Source organism: Urocitellus parryii, chromosome X (assembly GCF_045843805.1).
Source record: "Urocitellus parryii isolate mUroPar1 chromosome X, mUroPar1.hap1, whole genome shotgun sequence".
NCBI classification, from domain to species: domain Eukaryota; kingdom Metazoa; phylum Chordata; class Mammalia; order Rodentia; family Sciuridae; genus Urocitellus; species Urocitellus parryii.
In genome coordinates this window covers 119,039,432-119,047,873 of record NC_135547.1, presented here as the reverse complement: position 1 = coordinate 119,047,873, position 8,442 = coordinate 119,039,432, and positions in this window count along the sequence as shown.

The following is an 8,442-nucleotide window of genomic DNA, read 5'->3' as shown; positions in this document are numbered from 1 at the left end:
AAGAAACAAATGGTCATCACTGTGCTGATGGCTCACTGGTAGCACAGGTGAGCACAACACGGGCAGTCTCCAGCCCTACCTGAAGGGGTGGAAGATGTACAGATAGAAGCCAGGGGCTGATCGTGTAAGGACAGAATTCAGAGCCTCCTCATTTACTGTGTATTTGTATCAGAATGATGACAATGATGATTTTGGTACTGGGGATTAAACCCAGGGGTACTTAACCACTGAGCAACATCCCCAGCCCTTTTTATATTTTATTTAGACACAGGGTCTCACTAAGTTGCTTAGGGCCTTGCTAATAATCAGGGAGGCTGGCCTCAAACTTGCGATCTTTTTGTCTTAGCCTCTGGAGTCACTGATATTACAGACACGTGTTACCATGCCCAGCTCACCAGGATTATTCTGGTCCAAATCCTATCAGGAAAAAGCAGAAAGATTCTAAACTATGAAACTTGCTTCTCCCTATTCTGCCAGCGTGTCTTAGCATGAGCAGCTATTGCCTGAATCTTAACTACTTTGTTTTAAACCTCAGGTTTCAACCAACTATTTTCATCCTTACCCTTCTAGAGAAAAACCTCCCACATAGCCTGAATGCAAATAGCCAGCAAAAGAAAAGGAGAGCCAGGTATTGTGTTATTTTATAAAGCACTAAAAATGACAAGTAAACAAGATAATACTGGGAATTTTAAAAATTCAATTAACCTTATGGGATATCACAAGGTTTGCATAATTCGTAGGAGCTAGATAATGAAATGTTTATAGTGTCACCAAGGTCCTGGCAAAGATTGAAGTACCTTTGACAGATCAAAGCAAAATAAAACATTATTCCATTTAGGTGCAGTGTTATGGATAACTTGGTATTATAGTTCTTTGGAAATGATTAACTCCATGTGGTATTGACGGTAAAGATCCATTTTCTGGCCTAATGAATGGCATTCTTCCATTGTTCTATACCTTGGCTTCATTGTGTGTGTGTGTGTGTGTGTGTGTGTGTGTGTGTGTGTGTGTCTATCTCAATGTATCAATGGTAACTTTTTTTCTACCTTTCACTCACACATAAAAACATAAAAACACACCCCACAGGCTGCCAGAGGAGAAAACACCAGCCTCGAAGCTGATTTATTTTTATCACCCCAAGTAACCCTATTTCCTACCTGAGACGTGAAACCACATCAAGGAGGGAACAGATTTTACTTCCGTGAACTGGGAGGGAAATCACTATTCTTCATGCTGAGAGCTCAGAAACCTTTGTTGAAAAGTGTCCATTTTTATCTAGCACTTTCTCCTTCCAAAAGGACCTTGTTTTTAAGGAATAATTCTTCCAACAAAGACTCACCCACCAGGCATCCCACTCATGATTAGTTAATCTGTGAAAATGAGAAACAACCTCTTAAGTGGCTGATATACTTTAGCAGCAAGAGATAATCACAGCCTCTAATTTCGGAAAATCCTGATTGTCTTGCGACTGGAGGATTTTTTTTTTTTGTAAACGGCAGGGACACCAATAGAGGTGAAGTAAACAGAAAAGTCAGCTAGTGCAATATCTTTATTAAATGCTGGCACTTTCTCTTTCTTAGGTTTGTTTTGTTTTGTTTCATTTGTTTGTTTTGAACAAGGAGATGTCTTTAACAACATGACATTTCCTTCTATTGCATTAAACCATCTCCCTGGCATTTAAAAGTGAAATATTTGCTTCAGAAATGAAAAAGATAGGCAATAAAATGTAGCTGTAAACAAGCCTTCATGGCTTTATTTTTCATAGATAAATACACAATAAGTTCAAAGTAGAATTGAATTCCTAAAGCAATACTCCACTAATCTGTATTCGGGGGGGTCTCAAGCGTATTATCTGTAATTTACAACCAATTTAAATGGCATTAACAGCCTTCCCCTTATGGGAATTTAAATTTGCATCCTACCATTGAATTAAACAGTGATTGCATATTTTCTATAGGGGACGGAATGCGCTTTGATGCTTGTTTTGAATAATGAAGCATCTATTCATGCGCAGGGTGCGATGTGCTCCTTTGTCCTCAATGTAATTGAAGCAAAATGTGAGTTAAAGGGATTTCTCCTCTCAGCCAAAGGTTTGTTGATTGGTGTCTATTTTCATCTATTCAAAATTAAGAAAACAGTCATCTTTTCAAAGATGGAGCAGGATGTCAGAAAATATTACCAACTAACCTTTGGGTGAATGCTATTGTGGAATTAATTTGCAATTTCTCTAGGACCCAAACAGAAGAATTCCAAGTGGAGGGTAAGAAAAAGGGAGACTTAGTTCTCCAAGATAAGAAACATAATGATCTTGTTCCCCCATGCCAAACTATACTGAAGTGGGAAGGGCAAATTTATTGCAAGTCATAGACCCTGAAGGCTTAGAAATCCAGGGATGGCAATTTCATGGAGGTCTCCGTCAGTTTCTATAGTATGCCCATGCCAGACATCAATAATCAATTATAGCCTTCTTTGCCATTGAATAAAGATAGATCTCATAATCAAGTGTTCTGAGCAGCCAATAGCAGTATGATGTGAGTTGGCACTAGAGATGAAGCCTCTGAGCCATTTCAGTTAATCAACCTATCTCATTCAATAAGTGGTTCTAGAAAGATGGGGTGAACCTGCAAACATCTCAGAGCTGTCCTTTGCCAGCGCCAGAACTAAGAACATATCACTGCTGGTGCTCAGTTAGTTCTCTTTGCACCCAATGCCACTAGCATATACCCAGTTCCTGTCCCCCAAGGTAGAGCACCTAGTAAGTGCTCTGTAATTACTTTTTGAAAGTGAATGAATGAATAAGAGAGATAGACACTCTTAAACCCTTATTGAAGTAACTCTCTGGCCCAGCTGGACATAATTAGACAAGTTCCAAAGAAAATTTTAGTCTCTGATACTATAGCCTTTACTCAGAGATGAGGAAAATCACAAATATTAATAGTGCCAACAAAAACAAGGCATTTAGAGTAGAAATTATTTTCACAGACCTTAAAGTACTTTCACAGTGTCTATTAATATACAACTGATAGGCAATCGGAAATCACTATTCAGTAAAGAGGTGACTGAAAAATTACCCTTGCTGCATTTGAAATACAATTGGATTGCAAAATTGCATAACTCCAACTTTGCTCTTTATTGCTCTGTATTAGTTTTCTAGTATGTTTCCCTTAAGGAAGTAAAACACTAAGTATTCTTGACACCTGTCTGTAGAATATCAAAGTTCCTTGATAAGAAATGTCAGTCCTTTTCTTTTACAATAAGGAACCATCTTCAAGTTTTAAAATGATAGAAAACATAGTTCAATCGTCTCACATTCTTAACATAAGTATATCCCAATGGTTTGATAGGACAATTTTGTATGCCGCACCCCATGGGACATTTACAACCTCTAAAGACATTTTTGTTGTCACAACTGGGAGTAGGATGCCTTCTCCCATGTATGGATATAGGGTGGGGATACTGAAGAACATCTCAAGGCACAGGACAGCCCCCACAACAAAAAGTCATCCAGCCTCTAAAGTCAATAATGGCAAGGTCAGAAAACCCTGGTATATTATTCCGTAGCAAACAGGACATTTAACTATGGTTACCAAAATGTGTGTGTGTGTGTGTGTGTGTGTGTGTCTTTTTAAATTAGGATACCTGCTTCTTTATGCAAAGGGAAAAGTAGCCACTAGTGACCCTTTTCTTCGCCCTCTCCCAGAGCCAGGCTAAGGATTCACTCCAGGATCTCAATTCTGAGTTTTCCCAGAGCAGACAGGAGGGTTTCAGGAGTCCCTGGGATCTCAGATCCACTTGTCTAATGTACTATGTGCTCCCCTGATACAGGTAGGAGGGGCAGGAACTGCCTGCTACTGCAGACATCTGAAGATGGCTTCTCTCTGAAGCTTTATGGCACACTTCTGTGGAGAAGAGTTCGATTTTTTTGCTTGCTTGTTTTCTCATGCTTTGCTTTGCCACTAACTAGCTTTGTGATCCTGAAGATTGTCAGCCAACTGCTTGCATTTACAGTTTCTCAAGTCTTCTAACAGAATGTGGTCCTTATACTGTTCTACTAGAACATGAAAAGGTGATGGTAAAAGTGCAAATGTTCAAAGTGCTACTCAGTGGGGTAGCACTTGTAATTCTATGAGAGGAGGACTATGTTTTGTTTACCCTGGAGCTTCAGAACCCAGCTCGTTCTATGCTTGGCACAAAATAGATGCTTAATAAATAAGTACTGGTGATACTTTGGAAACTATTAGACGGTAGCTAGTAAAGCTGAACAATGATCTAACCATTTCACTCCAAGGTATGTACCCAAGAGAAACTAGTATGTATGTCTTGCAAAGGACAACTATAAAAAATAAGGTTCATATTATTAATTATTTATTAATAATATCTCAAAGTTACAAAGAACTCATCTATTGAAATGAGAATGGATAAACTGTGTTCATATAATTAAATGATGTGGTATGATAAAAAACGATTCAACTATATAAGACTATCTTAGTTAGAGTTAGTTATCTATAGTTGGAGTGACTGGTAGTAAGGTATGCTTTAATGAAAACAATAATTATTATTGAGCATTCACCATACCAGGCACTTTTAGGGGCTTTGTACATACTGATTAATTTAATCCTCAGAACAACCCTACAGGATAGTTTGTATTTCTATTCCCAGTTAACAGTGAGAATTGTGTCAGACAAAGTAAGTAAATTTTTGAACTAAATTAAAACAAAGATGCATTCTTAAAAGTATTGCTATGATTTGGATATGGTTAAAGTATGTTTCCCAAAGGGTCAAGTCTTGGAAGCTTGGTCCCCAGTGTGGAGGTATTGAAGTGATACAACCTTTAAGAGGCGGGGCCTAATGCAAGGTGATTAGGTCATGGGGACATCACACTCAGAAGGGATTAATGCTGGTCTTGAGGACCTAATTAGTTTTCACCAGAATGTGTCATTATAAAGCAAGACCATTTCATACACTTGGTCCCTTCTGTACAAGGTTGGTTCCCTTTCCACTTTTCCATCCATACTGTGATACAGATGGGGCCCCCATCAAGAAACAAGTGCCATGCTCTTGGACATCCAGAACCATGAACCTTTTTACTTTATGAAGCACTTAGTTTCAGGCAATTTGTTATAACCACACAAAACAGTCTAATATAAGTACCATCTCTTAGTTCAGGCTGCTACAACAAAGTACCATCTGCTGGGTGGCTTGTAAACAATAGAAATTTATTTCTCACAACTTCAAAGGTTGGAAGACTGAGAATACAATGTCACTATGGTCAAGTTCTGGTGATGGCCCTCTTTTGGGTTGCAGATATTTGATTTTTCACCTGTGACTAGGTCATGACAGAATGAGGGTAAAAGAGCTCTCTGGAGGTCCTTCTACTAAGACCACTCATCCTAATCATAAAAGTTCTATGCTCATGACTTAATCATTTCCAAAAGCCCTATCTCTAATACCATCACATTGGGGTTTAGGGTTTTGACATAGGAATTTGGCGGGGGGGGGGGACACAAACAGTCCATTGTATACCATATAGAAAGCAATATTGAAAAATAAAAATAATAATCTGCCAGATGCAGTGGCACATGTCTGTAATCTCAGTGGCTCCGAAGGCTAAGGCAGGAGGATCATGAGTTCAAAGGCAGCCTCAGAAAGGCAAGGTGCTAAGCAACTCAGTGATATTGTGTCTAAATAAAATACAAAATAGGGCTGAGGATGTGGCTCAGTGGTCGAGTGCCCCTGAGTTCAATCCCTGGTACCCAAAATTAATAATAACAATAATAATAATAGTCTGCCTTGTATTTAGTATGGGCATATCTTTTCTCTCTTGTGTTTTAGTGCTTTATTTCTGAGTTTTCTATCTTATTCCTTTTGGCCAATATTATTTTTCAGAAATTAAAGTCCATGCAGAAGCTACCCTTCTGATTAAGGCTACCATTTAAAACACTACAGATAACAGAAACTTAAGAAGACATTTTGCCTTTGATTTGCCTTTCCTGTCCAGCTACAGAACTACCTCCTGACTCCTGGAAGGAAGTCAGTTGAAGAAAAACTGAGAGTGAAGTTTTAAGGCAAGCCAGGGGGAGCTTAGAGACCTCAGCTTTCTTGCCTTGTCAAATAATAAAAGCTGTTCCCCTCCTGCAGACTGGAACTGTAGGATGGGAGATGGAAAGGGCTACTCCTCCCACCAGGCAGTTTTAAGATCCCCACAGTTAATATAGTATCCACATCTGACAATGGATCCATGGAAATATAATTCAGGCTATCTTGTGCTTTGTAGTGACCCAAGTGTTTATCTTGTTTGGTGTCATAGTATGGAGGAAATTGGGGTTTAGAAGGGAGAGTGTCACTTGAGTAATGAGCAAACTGAGGTCATGTTTCAATTGTTCACATTTAATGCTTCTGTGCATTATTTTGGACTCAAAAATTTCTCCATTAAAAAAGAAGTACAGATGATGCAAGATTGCTCACCTTCTTGTCATATTGGAAAAGCTGCCACCGATAATTACAAATTTGTGTGTGTGCATGTGTGTGTGAGAGAGAGAGCACGCAAGTGCATATAGACTTGCAATTGTATCCTATCTGCAAATTTATGATTTGCTCAAGGTTTATTACCCCACCCCCATCTCTGCATCCCCGATGGCAGGATTCTGAGAGGGCAGAGATGGGGCTATTAAATCCCTTCATCTGCACCTCATCTCAGCTCTCAGCAGCAGCTGATGCCTCTCTTCTCTGGATACAGTTACCTGGGTAGTCATGAGTTCTCGCCAAGAAGAAGAATAGAGTGAGCCCAGCATTTTGGGGGCTATTATGGACACTAGATTAGTATAGCTAAAAAATTCTGAAGGTGCAATGCTTTTAGCTGGAGTTAACTGGCTGTGTTTAGTGAGGCCTAAAAGAATAAATTGACCAAAAATTTTTTAAAGAATCAATTTGATAGCAGAAAGTAATGGCTTGGTCTGAGAATTCTGGGAACATTGAATAGAAATTACCTTTAAGGAAAGCTTCTGGGACTTTTTTTTAATTTAAAAAGTGTTTTTATATTCATACAAATTGATTTTTTATTAATTGCCTTTTAGATTATACAAGTAACAAAGGGTCACTGTAAAACTTATGAAATTGCAAAGAAATGTTTTTAAAACATTCGAAAAACCAAAAATTTGGCATATAATCTTCCAGTTTTTCCATGTGTACATGTGTGTCTGTGATTTTTTAATAGAGTGTTAATACACATAGAGATATATAACTGGCTTTTTCATTAAATAGAATGACATGAGTATCTTTTCATATTTATAAATATTCTTCTATACTACTAGTTAATATGTTTGCCTAGTATTCCACTGTACTAGAATTTATTTAACCACTCTCTTTTGTGGACCTATTTCTGAACTGATTATTTCCAGTTTTCTACCATCATGAAAAAAAAACTGGTGAAATTTTTGTTTACCTTCATTCATGTATGTTCTCTTGGAATAAATTATTAGAATTGTCATTGATGGGTCAAGGGGCATTTTTAAGGCTTTTGATCCGTATTGCCAAATTGCCTCCCAAAAGACAGCACTAGCTCATTCATTCACCGGGAATGTATGACAAGAGCCTATTCCCCAAACACAGAGGGGTTTGTTTAAGCAACATTTTAAAAGCCTGTGATTAACTTCCTTTCTATTGCTTTTCGTCTCATCCTATAATGTCCACGGCCTCTCTCTGTTCTCTACCCACTCACTGTTCTGGTACTTTCAGAAAGCCAAGAGAGAGGGTAGAACCCATTAGGGGAACTGGTTTTGGCAAACTCTCAAGGAATTTCAATTTCATGCTGGAACGAGACGACACAAAGAGCTGCCCATTCATTCTGTGCAAGAGGATATTTACATTACGTTTTATAACAGTCATAAATGAAAATGGCATTAATCTGCCAAGTTGTTGTTTTTAAAAGAGAAAAAGGGAGGAGGTGGTTGACCTACCAGAGAAAGCCCTGTGTCTGCCAGAGCTTTGCTGTGTGTATGATTTTAAATAGCAGGGCAAAGGTGATGAAGCCAGCTCAACATCTCTGTCTCCATGGCAACAGCATCCGTGCTCTGAGCCTTTGACACAGCAGCAGGGACCAAAATATACTCCTCGCGCACAATTGCACTGCAAGTTAGGAGTTTCTTTTTATTCCTTGTAAATACACAATTTAAAAATATGAGCAAGGACAGAGAAAGAGCAAATCATGCACATCTAGAGGGGAGTCTTTAAAATGACTAAGCAAAGTAAATGAACATCCAAAGGGTTCAATGAAGTCTGCAGCCTACACTTATCACATACAGAGAGATTGAAAATCTTTCTAGTATGTGAGTAGAAAAAAATCTGCATACATATAAGTGCGTGCATTAACATTTTTAAATGTCCTTTCCCTAAATTTTTAATACAGGTCAATCATGCTTTCAGCATATCCACTTAGCTCAGGTT